Source organism: Paralichthys olivaceus, chromosome 12 (assembly GCF_024713975.1).
Source record: "Paralichthys olivaceus isolate ysfri-2021 chromosome 12, ASM2471397v2, whole genome shotgun sequence".
Classification (NCBI taxonomy): Eukaryota; Metazoa; Chordata; class Actinopteri; order Pleuronectiformes; family Paralichthyidae; genus Paralichthys; species Paralichthys olivaceus.
This window is the reverse complement of record NC_091104.1, coordinates 2666588-2681339: the sequence shown is the minus strand read 5'-3', so window position 1 is coordinate 2681339 and position 14752 is coordinate 2666588. Positions and strand designations below refer to the sequence as shown.

Genomic DNA, 14752 nt, shown 5'->3' with positions numbered 1-14752 from the left:
GTACAATGCTCAATGATATATATATCCATTTCAGATTTCTGCAACATACCTTGTAATTTTATCCATAATTAATTATGAAAATAAATCCTGTTTATGATTTTTGATATATGACAATTTGATTGTGACTGATCATAATTCAAGGTCAGCTTTAATTTGCCTCAATTCAAGATACTTTAAATTAAGTTTAAAGTGAGAATGTCATCGTAGAAATCCTGAACTTGAATTGTGACTAATGAAGCATTGTGTTAGTTCATGCAGGACACAGAGTCATGTGCTCAGCTACCGATAGGTTTATGGGTACTCGTCAGTCACCCACCAATCACAGCCCATTCTCTCACCAAATTGGTCTCTTTAAATACGACCTCATCCTCACTGATCCCTGCTCAGCTCTAACACTTTTAGCACTGTAATGGAAATGTTACATTTTTGTATGTATGGTGGCTTAAGAGACTTGAGTTTTATGGCCTTGAGAAACCACAACTTTATGGTATCTTTTAGTATCTCTGATTGGGATCAAACAACTGGGTTCTCACAGGGGGGGTCATCCACAGAACATGTAAACAAAAGGACAGGATGTCTCCTCCAGTGAGTGAAACTAAAGAAGGGTAATATATACCTTTGCATGCTTAGTGGGAGGGGGCTGTGAGTTATAAGAACACAGATTATCCTATGTTCTTTGCTCATTTGTGCATGTCAATCAGGTGATGTGTACTAATGAGTCCATCTGCAGATGCTGAATTAAACTTATAGAAAGAAGTGTTTGACTTTGTGCTTGTTTCACAGAAATTGCTGCCGCAGCAGAGAGTACAAACACGGTTGTGGTAAATTATCTTAACCAAAGTACCTTGCCTGCTACGCCCACTGGGGGGTTCTGCATATGTTCCCTGTCTTAACTTAGCACGCTGCTCAGCTAACCAGGGAACATCCAAAGAATGGAGCCTTCAGCGCCAATCATAACTGTGTCCCCATTGGCAACAAATGGGTAAATCATAACAAAGGGTTCCTGACTGAACTCGGAATTAAATGGTTAATATCTGAAACTATAATAGTTCAACTGAATTGTAGTTATCTAATGTTATTTTAATGCTACCATTACCTGTCTTGACATGTACCGTAGATGCTTGAGAGAGTGTCTGAGCCAGGGACAGTAGACATCACTGAGGTTCCATCAATAAGGTGAGTATTGAAACACATGATATTCTACAATATACTGTGATGTAGATTCTCAGAAAGTTACAGAAATTTGTGGGGAAAAATTGTTTGCAGATGCTATGAATGTCGTGTTAATTTCTGACACTCAGTTCACATTTATAGAGTTGGCTTGTTTTGTCAAGAAACCATCCATGTAAAATAAAAGAACATGGAAGAAATTATTTATCATGTATTGCTATATTTATTTCTTTATCTGAATTCTCTGAATTTTTATCAGAACTAGTTCTTAAAACAGATCAAATCATTATAGCCGGTGATTTCAATATTCATGTAGATGTTGCCAATGACAGCCTTAGTTCAGCATTTAAATCAATAATAGACTCGATTGGTTTCACTCAACATGTGAATCAACCGACCCACTGCCTGAATCACACTCTTGATCTTGTCCTGACATATGGCATTGACATAGAAAATATAACAATATTCCAACAGAACCCGCTTCTGTCTGACCATTTTTTACTTACATTTGAATTCTGAATTGTTAATTACGTCAATTCTGGACGGAAAGTCTATTACAGTCGATGTTTATCTGACAAAACTGTTCACAAATTTAAACAACTGCTCCCCTTCTCACTTCCCTTCCCTCTCAGCCATGTGTCAGTACAATACAAGAAGATTATCAAAACCTTACTCCCACACTAGTTGATAACTTTGTAAATAGTACTGCAGCCTCACTAAAAACAGCACTTGAAGCTGTCACCCCATTAAAAAAGAAGAAAGTAAATCAGAGGAGATTAGCTCCGTGGTATAATTCCCAAACGCGCGTTCTAAAACAGACATCGCGGAAGCTAGAAAGGAAGTGGCGTTCCACCAATCGCCAAGACTTCCACCTAGCCTGGAAGAATAGCCTTATAAATTACAAAAAAGCACTTAGAAATGCCCAAACCTCTTATTATTCATTACTAATAGAAGAAAATAGGAACAACCCCAGGTTCCTCTTCAGCACTGTAGCCAGGCTGACAGAAAGTCACACCTCTACTGACCCATCTATTCCTCTAGATCTGAGAAGCAATGACTTCATGAGCTTCTTCGCTAATAAAATTACAACCATCAGGGATAAAATCCACCACCACCTCCCAGTGAATAACACGGATACATTGTCTGGTCCTGAAACCGTAGCACCAGATTTATGTCTAAACAAATTTTACTCTATTGATCTTCCTGAACTGACCTCGTTAGTTTCATCATCTAAACCAACTACTTGTCAGCTGGACTCTGTTCCAACTAGACTTTTTAAAGAAGTCCTCCCCCTAATTGACAGTTCCATTTTAAATCAGATTAATATGTCTTTGCTAACCGGCTACGTACCACAGGCTTTTAAGGTAGCCGTTATTAAACCTCTGCTTAAAAAGCCTACGCTTGATCCAGAGGTTTTAGCTAACTATAGACCCATATCCAACCTGCCCTTCATTTCCAAAATCCTAGAAAAAGCCGTTGCTAACCAGCTGTGTGGTTACTTAGATAGTAACGGTTTATTGGAAAAATTTCAGTCAGGATTTAGAACCTATCACAGCACAGAAACAGCACTATTGAAAGTCACTAATGACCTTCTTATGGCATCAGATGATGGACTTGTCTCTGTCCTCGTCTTGTTGGACCTTAATGCAGCCTTCGACACAATAGATCATAAGATTCTGCTACAGAGATTAGAACAACATATAGGAATTAAAGGAACAGCACTACACTGGTTTAAATCATATTTATCAGATAGATTCCAATTTGTTAATGTTAACAATGACTCCTCCATGCACATGCAAGTTAATCATGGAGTTCCACAAGGTTCTGTCCTTGGACCAATACTGTTCACCTTATATATGCTCTCCTTAGGCAACATTATCAGACAGCACCACATACAATTCCACTGCTATGCAGATGACACCCAATTGTATATTTCCATGAAGCATGATGAATCTAATCGCCTAGTTCAACTTCAGGAATGTCTCAAAGATATCAAGGCGTGGATGACCCAAAATTTTCTACTTTTAAACTCAGACAAAACTGAGGTTGTTGTAATTGGCCCTAAACATCTCAGACAAACACTGTCTGACCAGATAGTCACTTTGGATGGTGTCAGTCTGGCTTCCAGCTCCACTGTGAGGAACCTTGGAGTGTTGTTCGACCAAGACATGTCATTTGACCCCCATATTAAACTAGTGTCTAGGACGGCTTTCTTCCATCTGCGCAATATTAACAAAATTAGAAACATCCTGTCTAAGCAGGATGCTGAAAAACTAGTCCACGCGTTTGTAACCTCTAGATTAGATTACTGCAACTCTCTATTAGCAGGATGCTCCATGAAGACTGTTAAAAGTCTCCAGTTGGTCCAAAATGCTGCAGCACGAGTGCTGACAGGAACTAGAAGGAGAGATCATATCACTCCTGTCTTAGCTTCCTTACATTGGCTCCCGGTAAAATTTAGAATAGAATTCAAGATCCTGCTCCTCACTTTTAAAGCCCTCAACAATCACGCCCCCTCATATATCAAAGAGCTGATAACACCTTATTATCCAAGTAGATCACTTCGTTCCCAAAACACAGGCTCTCTAGTGGTTCCAAGAGTCTGTAAGAGTAGAGCAGGAGGTAGAACATTTAGATATCAGGCTCCTCTCCTGTGGAACCAGCTCCCACTCTGGGTTCGGGAGGCAGACACTGTCTCAGCATTTAAAGTAAAACTAAAAACCTTCCTCTTTGACAAAGCCTATAGTTAGGGCTGGATCAGGTGAGTCCTGAACCATCCTTTAGTTGTGCTGCTATAGGTTTAGACTGCTGGGGGAACTCCCATCATGCACTGAGCACTTCTTCACTTCCCTCTGTCTCTCTGCCCCCCACACCTGTTTATTTATTTATTTATTAGTTTTAACATGTCATCATGTCAAAGTGTCACTTTGTCCTCCCATAGTCCCTCTGGCTCTTCTCTCTATCTCGTTTCAGATAACTCCGGCACCGGGACTACAGGACAACAACGACCACCATCACCATTGTCTTCATTTATTACAATAACTCAGCAATTCATTAATATATCTAGTCATGTTGTAGATCTATACATTGTTATTGTTATGGTTAGTCTTGATTTTGATGGTGCCAAATTGTTACTGGTCTCTCTCTCTCCACCTCATCTCTCTCTTCTCTCCCCCGCTTTCCAACCATCTCTCCTTTCCTCCCCCCTTACTTTTCTTTCCTCACCCCAACCGGTCGAGGCAGATGACCGCCCACATTGAGCCTGGTTCTGCCAGAGGTTTCTCCCTGTTAATGAGGGAGTTTTTCCTCTCCACAGTCGCCTGTGCTTGCTCATTGTGGGAACTGTTGGGTTTCTCTATGTTAATATTGTTTTAAGGTCTTGACCTTTAAATGTAAAGTGCCTTGAGATAATGTAAATTATGACTTGGCGCTATATAAATAAAATTGAATTGAATTGAATTGAATTTACCATTTGCACATTCAGTATGGCCAGAGGCATTATGTTTTCAAGTTGTCCATCCATCTGTCAGTCCCATTCATGTGAATGCAATATCTCATGAACAACTACGTTATGTTAGTCAAAGGTCAAAAAGTCAAGCTCACATGGCTTTGCATTGTTTTGAATATAATTTATCAAGATTGTCCAAAGGAAATATAATTACATGTGGCACAAACATTCATTTGGACTCAATGATGACTTGAATAGAATTCAGTTGTCAAAGATCAAATGGCAAGGTCACTAGGACCTCACAAAGCACACTTCTTGCCTTGTATATGTGATATATCCGAAATGCCTTCAGGGAATTCTTTCACATTTGCCACAAACATTCACATGAATTTGGGTTTCATTTTGGTAGCCAAATGTCACAGTGTTCTCACAAAGTATGTAAATATTTTTCCTTAAATTGATATCTAAAGATCAGCTCATGGGAATGTCGTCAAACTTGGTAAAAATATTAAATTCAATTCAAAGATGAAGGGTTTTATTCCATTCGAAGTTAAAGGTCAGAGTAACATCACTGTGAATGTGATATGTTAGGACTGTCAGTAGGGAATTTCATTATATCTGGTAACTTCGACTGCTTGAGGGAATTTCTTATCAACGTTACATGAGTTGTCACTTGGATTTCAGCCCTCTAGCTGGTCAGGGGCCTAAACAGGGTTTGCAGACTCTTGGTTCTGGAGCTTTTTGGAAAAATTACAATCCCTTTCAGGGCCTTCCCAAGGGCCTAGGAGCCCCAAATTTGACCCACTGGTCACGATGGGCTCTTTGAGCCTGCATAACTGATTTTCACCAAAACTGCAGAGGGGCCCAGGTGACCTTTGTGACTTTTGGTATCAATTAAGCCCATTTCTGAAGTTCCATTTTGATAGCAGCACCTCATAGTAATGGTTAATATTTACCAGTGTGTTAGGTGAATGTGTATATGTGCTCAGGAAACTATTTGTAATACGGTATGTTCTTGTAGCGTGAAGTAATGTTGATAATTACATGACGACGATTAAGCTAACATTAGGCACATTAATCTCCTGCAATGCTAACTGTGCGTCGTCTGTGGAATAGTAGTACACCGTGGCTGTGGAGAAACTATTGGCTATTCTATATTTGCGTTACTGAGTGAGTATAGTGTTCTTAATTGTGAGTTGCAATATATTATCAGTGTTGGGACCTGGTATCTGTGAACCATAGTTGGGCCTACATGTGTAGTCAAAAGCCTGACCGCATGTCTCCTTTGCTCTGGAGACAAAGTAGAGCTTCCAGAACTCAGTCTCCCAGGGTGCTTCATCTTCACACATAGGTGGTAAAACTGCTCCTGGAGACAACTCTCAACCACTATTGGTCACTGTGTGCCCCATGACCCACGAGGTCACCAGGCCAATATTAGCCGAGTTCCCCTCTCCTCGCCCTCTTCTCTCTTCGCTTCTTCTCTCTTCTCTTCCCCTGCTGACCTCTCCTGGAGGAGTAGGGTCTGGCCCTGCTCTCCCAGCCAGGGAGACTTCCTCCCTCCACAAGCTCCTCAACTTCCAGCAGACCTGCCTGGAGCAGACTGCTAAAAAAAACTTCCAAAGGCAGCGACGCGAGAGCCTTCCTAAGAACTTCAGCACAACTGGCCACGACACAAGGTCTGACCAGCAAGTGCACAACATTAATGGTGCCCCCGTGTGAGGGAAAGTCATTAATACCAACATTAATGATGCCCTGTGTGAGGCAGAGTACAGTTGGCAATAATTCATAATTATGCAATATTGAAAAAGAAAAAAAAAACTGAAATAAGTGGAATCCTGAATTTTCAGTCAAGCCAAAGTTTGAATTGAATTCCACTAGTCTGCCACCGGAGTAGACATTCAACCGTACTTACAAACAAGTGTATTGTGGTGAAATTGTATTTGTGATTGAACCCTTTATTAATAATAAATTATTAATAACAACCATTCTAAGTCCTCATAGTGTTACACTTAAAGCTTGCTATTGGTGCTAATAACTCCAATTGAATATTCCTTGTCAAATTTTAAGAATGTCTTTTAACATTTGAATATCTCATATTCAATGTTAACTGGTCAAGCTGTCAAATTTCCTGTAACTGTTAAGTGCTGTAATTAAGACATAGCGTGGCCCCGGCCCTATGTAACAGAGCTTATACCTGACTGTTACTGCCAAGCATTTCAGCCTAAGTTGGATAAGAGAGCCTGAGAAAGAGCCACAGCGTGCTTCCAGCCCTGTGAATTTATAGAACCCCTAACTGTCACTGCCCTGCATATCATTTAGTGTGATTAAACCATTTTGGTGAACTGATTTACCCACCATAATTTTGGTTAGGCTAGTGTACGACCAAAACTACACTACAAGGTGTCTGCCAGAGCAACACCGTAGCCAACCACACTGATTTGTTGATTTATATACCTTGTAAATCTAATCCTTGTATTTCAGACCCAACAATGGAGAACCCCTGTGTAGAACAGTTTGTTTCTTCCCTTGCACAAAGCCTGAACCCTGGCTACCCTGAATTCATCACTAAGTTGAACTTCAGTGAGTGTAGGAAAGAGATAGACTCACTACTTGACGACAGGTGTGATGCACAGACAGCATCCAAGGGTCCATTGTTGAGATGTTTGCTTTTAAATTTCCACAGGCAAACCAACCTTGCCTATCAAAGCAAAGCAGCCCTAGAACAGGAGGCAAAAGCCCTGAGAGCTCAAAATGCTCTTCTCCTCCAGGAGGTTCAATCTGCTAATAAGAAAGCCCTGCACTATTTAGAAGATCTGCAATCAGCAGAGTCAGATCTCTATTCACACAAGGAGGAGTTCCTAAAACTTAGATTAGAAGGCCTGGCCTCATGTCAGTTGTTCAGTCAAAGTGATTCTGGTTATTCCAATTCACACTCCTTCAATAGTGCAAAGTTAACTCCCTCTTCAGTCCGAGGATGGGACAGAATCCAATCCGACCCTAAATCTTTGGGAATTAAGTCACCTCCTGAACCTCCACTGACAGACAGAGGTTACAGCTCTCTAACTTCCCACCTCTCTGACACTCACATTGATGACACATGCAGTTTATCCTCCAGAAGATATTCTGCCTCATATTCTTCTCAGCCACTGATGCATGACACATTTTTCTGTGCACAACTCTCCGAAGCGGGGAGTACAACATTCCAGGATAGTTTAGCTCCTCCCCCTCAACCAGAGAGACCTGTAGCAGGTGATGCACGTGCCCGGACCTCACAATGTCCGCGTTTTGATTTGCTTGAGTTTCTAGCTAAAGATATTGGACAATTTGACCCAGGAAATGGTGATAACAATGTTGACAATTACTTTAGGGAACTAGATCTCAATCTAATTGACATGCCAAATGCATCAGAGAGAGAGAAGGTCAAACTTGTGTGGAAAACCAGCTCTACAGCTGTTCACAAGTTTATTCAGACACTTCCTGCCAGTGTCATAAATAACTTTACAGAGCTCCGTCAAGCACTAGTCGAGGAATTCTCCTCTACTGTTGACGAGATAACATCCATTGTTACAGCATCCCAAATTAAACATTCCCGTCGCGAAAATCCCAGAGATTATTTCAGACGTTTAAGAAATGTTTATTTTCAGGGAAAGAACACACCAGGCCTAGAAGAACACCCCACCTTCAAGTCCTTGTTCTTGCGTAACCTACATCCATGTATACGCACACATGTGGTACTGATGACACAGCAAGGTAAACCTTCAATGCAGCAGATCAGGAAGATGACACAGGTAGCTTGGGAAACTGTTGTCACTTCCAAGGCTACAGTAGGTGCACCTGAGCCTGTCAACTCAAACACCAAGGTGTCAAATACATCCGCCGCCTCAAAACTTCACCCTCACAACAAACCAAAGGGGGGTGACAAAAGGCAGCGTAGGGACACAGAGCGTAACCGCCATGTCCACCAACTTCCCGGAGATAGGCATTCCCACAGCAGAAGCTGTAGGAAGTCATACACTGACATTCTGGCCCAGACACATTACCAGCCACTAGACTGCTCAGATGATGACCACAGCATCTCTGAATACAGTTCAAATCATAGTTATAACCCAGCAGACAGTTACAGCCCTGAGCCACGACACAGGCATTCCAGAGCTCGCTCCTCATGGCCGTAACCAACACAGTCTCTAATCTTTGTACTGACAGTAGGTATGACATTTCTTGCAGTTTATAGGTAAACAGTTTTGTTAGCAACAGCAGCAAACTCCAAAAACCTAAATTCTGATTAAACTTAGACACCACTGTCAACTTTGTAAATACATTTGGACAAACTACTCTCCATTCACTGATAATAAAATCCATATATGTCCTTTCACGACACATGTTAGGACATGAGAACATTATCACACAAAACAATGATACTGCCATTTGGATTCTGAGAAGGTTGAAAGATTTATGACACCCTTCCGGGCGAAACCTGCCCTGTTAAAATGTTAAAGTCTCCCAGATCAGACTGAGTCCACATTGACTAGCATCCAGTGAACAGAAGACTCTTGGATAGTCCAGAAATGGCCTTATCATTGTAGGTGCCACTCTTTCTGCATCTTACTCTAACAATTAACATGTCTAACTTTCCTTTTCTCACTAACCTAGTGAAGAATACAGGTTATTCATATTGTACTGTCATTGTGATCTGAATTATTTGTCAAACTTGACTCTTGCTTAGCCGATACAGTTAGTATAGACAAATGCCCAGATGTTAAAACCCAAATGAACTGAAAAATAACTTTTCCAGTTGTGGACTACACATGTTTGAGCTTTGCCCTCAGGAACACACGTCAGGTCCGATCCTGCGACCGAAGGGGGGATGTTGGGACCTGGTATCTGTGAACCATAGTTGGGCCTACATGTGTAGTCAAAAGCCTGACCACATGTCTCCTTTGTTCTGGATACAAAGGACAGCTTCCAGAACTCAGTCTCCCAGGGTGCTTCATCTTCACACATAGGTGGTAAAACTGCTCCTGGAGACAACTCTCAACCACTATTGGTCACTGTGTGCCCCATGACCCATGAGGTCACCAGGCCAATATAAGCCGAGATTCCCCTCTGCTAGCTCTCTTTCCTCTTCACTCTTCGTCCCCTTCGGCCTCTTCCCCTGCTGACCTCTCCTGGAGGAGTAGGGTCTGGCCCTTCTCTCCCAGCCAGGGAGACTTCCTCCATCCACAAGCTCCTCAACTTCTAGCAGGCCTGCCTGGAGCAGACTGCTAAAACCTTCCAAAGGCAGCGACACGTGGGCCTGCCTAAGAACTACAGCACAACTGGCCACGACACAAGGTCTGACCAGCAGATGCACAACAGGATCCACAAATCAACAAGACCACGTCACTGGACTTCGAACAGCACATCCAAAAAGGACCTTACCCTCTTTTTCATGGATGGGTAACACAACTGGGCTTTATTATTACGCTAGGCTAAGCAAAGGACTGTTTAATCCTATTTCTATTTCATGTGATGTTTATAAGTTTGACTGTTGCTGTGATATTTGGTAATGTGTTATTTGAAAGTTAATGTTAGTTCTGTTATGCTGATCACTTCTTTGCATGCATCTGACTACTTTCTTTAACCTGGCACCAACACCTCACACACTCATCTCCACAAACTTAACACCTACATGTGATCTCAGCCACATGGTCTCACCACTCCAGGGGGCCTTTTGTCTTCATAGTGGCCAGCCGCCATTTTGAAATCTCAGTCACTCACTCACACACACAAATACATGCATACTCGCATACACACCTGTATATAGTAAGTACACCTTTTGTTAGTTTTTGTGTTAATACTTTTATTATTCTCATAATAAATGTTTTTCTCCAAAACATGTCTTAGTTAATGTTGCATAAGTGTGAATTTTGCCAACCTCTACACTGTCAAGAACTCCATATCCTTCAACTTTGCTAGCTATTGATGTGGTAATTTTGGTTATAGTTATATCTTTTCCCGTCCTTTGAAGGGTGGTGCCCCGATTTATCTTTTATTAGTTTAATTATTATTTAATATTAATATTTTTAATATTAATATTTAATATTTCAGTGATAGCCACATTTATTGAATGCCTAAAAGCACACCATTTAATGGTGCCCTGCGTGAATGAAAGTACATAATCGTACCCCGCGCGAGGGAAAGTACATAATAACAACATTAATACCAACATTTTTGGTGCTCCGTGTAAGGCAAAGTCATTAATAATAACATTATTTTGACGCCACGTGGGGCAGTGCACAACACTGGGTATTTTACAGACAACTGTTTGATAAAGTGGTATCAGAGGGGGAGGGTATAATGATTTGGGGTGGAGACCTAAATATCAGACTACATCCAAAGCTTGATTGTTAAGCCAGTGGAACACAGAAACCAGGGATTAGTAAGAAGTTTGTAAGTTTAATGTCAAAATTGGGAGTAGGTAGATAGACAGATAGATAGACATACTTTATTCATCACCGAAGGGAAATTTTTACATAAAGAGTAATTGATGTTTGGAAAGAATTAAATCCTAAGGGAAAATACTATACATTTTTCTCAGCACCACATTAAATATACTCCAGGATAGATTATTTTTTCATGTTCAGTAAGGACAGTTACAGGATCGAAAATTGTGAAATTGGAGTGAGAGACATATCAGACCTTAGTCCTGTATATATGACTCTGGCTATGTCAAAAGAACAAAAATCAACACTTTGGAGGCTAAATATAAATGTATTAAAAGGACAAATGAAGGACGAGTTTATTAAAGAAATTCAGTTGTATGTAAGGGAGAATGATAATGGTGAGGTGTCTCCCTCGGTGCTGTGGGATGCGTGTAAAGCTGTGATTAAAGGAAAACTAATTGCTAAATCAACATACTTGAAAATGCAAAAACAGGAAAAACTCAATAAATTAGAATCAGAGCTTAAAAAATTGGAAAAAGAACATAAAAAAAATGTGGACAAGAGAATAAACCAAAATATCAAAAGAGTTAGAACAGAGAGAAATTACATCTCAGGACAAGAGATTCAAAAAAAGCTGTTGTACATGAAACAGAGATACTACGAAGCAGGAAGTAAATCTACAAAACTGCTGGCGTTCAGATTAAAAAAGCAAATGGCAATTAATAACATACAAAATTAAGGACTCAGCTACAAATCTACCAAAATATAAGACGGAAGAGATACATACATGTTTTGAAACATATTATAAGAATCTATATTCCCAACCAAAAAGAAATAATAAACATAAGATAGCCACATGGCTGGATTCCTTAAATTTACACAGGGTGTCAGAGGACCAGAATTCAGCTCTGACAAAGGAAATCACAGCAGAAGAAATAAACTCAGCGATTCAAAGCTGAAGACCAACAAGGCTCCAGGCACAGATGGATACACCTCAGAGTTTTATAAAGTGCTCGGAGAACCAATGATCCCCTTGCTAAATAATGCATTTAACTGGGTGCTAAAAGAGGGAGATATCCCGAACTCCTGGAGCGAAGCCCACATTTCGGTTATCCCGAAGGAAGGAAAGGACAAAATGGAGTGTTCTAATTTTAGACCAGTTAGTGTCCTTAACCAGGACTATAGATTATTCACCACTATCTTAGCTAGACGTTTAGAAACAATTTTGCCAGACATAATTCATCAGGACCAGACGGGTTTTATAAAGCAGAGACAGACACAGGACAATATCCGACGTACATTACATGTTATGCAAAACATTATTGAAAAAAGAATAGAGGCGATAATATTAGGATTGGACGCAGAAAAAGCGTTTGACTCTATCAGGTGGGATTTCCTATATATGGTGCTGGAGCGATTTGGTTTTCATGCAACGTTTGTACAATACAATACAATCATTATATAATATAATAAACCTACAGCCAGGATTAGAATTAATGGGAATCTCTCAAACGCTTTCATATTAGAGCGGAGGTGTCACAAGGGCTGTTCAATTAGCACGCTATTATTTGCTCTCTATTTGGAACCCCTGAGTCAATGGATAAAACAAAATGAAAATATAAAAGGTATCAACTTTAAGGGAAATGAACAGCATTATTTGCAGCTGATGTATTAATATACTTAACAGATCCCACTAAATCTCTTCCAGCACTCATGTCAACACTTGAGGATTTTGGCTTATTTACTCTACTGTAACTTTACTTGAGAATTCATGTCCAATTATGTCTCTGCTCTGCGGTGGACAAGTATAGGAATGTTTTATACTGTTGTAAAATTGTACAGATTATGTAAAATATTGATGGAATATTGATATGTGGAATCAATAAAAAAGATAATTTAAAAAAAAAAGAGCTCTGGGTGTTGCAGGTCAAAAGATCAAATTTGGGGCCTTTTGGGTTCAAATTCCACCTGCCTCAGTTCGAGCCCCAAACCACCCGGGGGCCCCCAAATTGTCAGTAGAGGTTCCCCTGGGGACCCAGGCAGCGCAAACTACGTTCTGGTCGCCGCAGCCGGAAGTTATTTTTCTTAATCTCAGGGTGTGAAAGTTTAAAATACCTGAAAAAGGGAGTATTTGAGTGAACGATAAATGGACACAAACCTTTCTCAGATCATGTGTTTTATGATTCATTATCAGGGTAACCACCTACTGTAAATACAAATGCCACAATGTGTACAATTACTGCTGAATATCTACAGAACTGAAATATAACATACGTCAATAGACGATACTGAAATATTACTATAGACAATGTACATCCAAACAGACATTTAACATGTCTAAGCTGTCACCTAGCACTTGCATTCATTAAACAACTTTGGATACCAGTAATAAAGTAAACATAAGCATGTAAGATAAACACATACAGCATTCCACAAAATATTCTCTAAATCGGCTTACTTCTAATATACTGATAATATATTGCAACTCACAATTTAGAACAGTACACTCACTCAGTAACGAAAATATTTCAGGCAACATAAATATAGAATAGCATACTTGCAATAGCATACTTGCAATAGCATACTTGCAACAACATAATCACATAGTTTTTGTACTACTATTCCACAGACGAAGCACAGTTAGCATTGCAGGAGAATAATGTGACCTAATGTTAGCTTAATCGTCGTCATGTAATTAACAACATTACTTCATGCTACACAAATATACCGTATTACAAATAGTTTCCTGAGCACATATACACATTCACCTAACACACTGGTAAATATTAACCATTACTATGAGGTACTGCTGTCAAAATGGAACTTCAGAAATAGGCTAAAATGATACCAAAGGTCACAAAGGTCACCTGGGCCCCTCTGCGGTTTTGGTGAAAATCAGTAATGCAGGCTCAAAGAGCCCATCATGACCAGTGGGTCAAATTTGGGGATCCTAGGCCCTTGGGAAGGCCCCGAAAGAGATCGTTATTTTCCCAAAAAGCTCCAGAACCAAGAGGCTGCAAACCCTGTTTAGGCCCCTGACCAGGTAGAGGGCTAAAATCCAAGTGACAACTCATGTAACGTTGATAAGAAATTCCCTCAAGCAGTGAGTCCAAGTTACCAGATATAATGAAATTCCCTACTGAAAGTCCTAACATATCACATTCACAGTGATGTTACTCTGACCTTTTACTTCAAAGGGAATAAAATCCTTCATCTTTGAGTTGAAGTTAATGTTTTTACCAAGTTTGACGACATTCCCATGAGCTGATCTTTAGATATCAATTTCAGGAAAAATATTAACATACTTTGTGAGAACACTGTGACATTTGGCTACCAAAATGAAACCCAAATTCATGTGAATGTTTGTGCCAAATGTGAAAGAATTCCCTGAAGGCATTTCTGATATATTGCATTTACAAGGCAAGAAGTGTGCTTTGTGAGGTCCTAGTGACCTTGCCATTTGATCTTTGACAACTGAATTCTATTCAAGTCATCTTTGAGTCCAAATGTATGTTTTGGCCACATGTAATGATATTTCCTTTGGACAATCTTGATAAATTGTATTCAAAACAATGCAAAGTCATGTGAGCTTGACCTTTTGACCTTTGATTAACATAACGTAGTTGTTCATGAGATATCGCATTCACATGAATGGGACAGACAGATGGATGGACAACTTGAAAACATAATGCCTCTGGCCATACTGAATGTG

At 40.1% G+C, this 14752-nt stretch overlaps 1 long non-coding RNA gene across 1 annotated transcript; it reads left to right on the top strand.

The window, feature by feature from the left end:
- Window positions 1–556: 556 nt before the first annotated feature.
- Window positions 557–4634, top strand: LOC138412455 (uncharacterized). The gene is made up of 3 exons (XR_011244823.1): window positions 557–982; window positions 1118–1176; window positions 4144–4634. It is a non-coding gene; the product is annotated as an uncharacterized lncRNA (long non-coding RNA).
- The last annotated feature ends 10118 nt before the right edge of the window (window positions 4635–14752 follow it).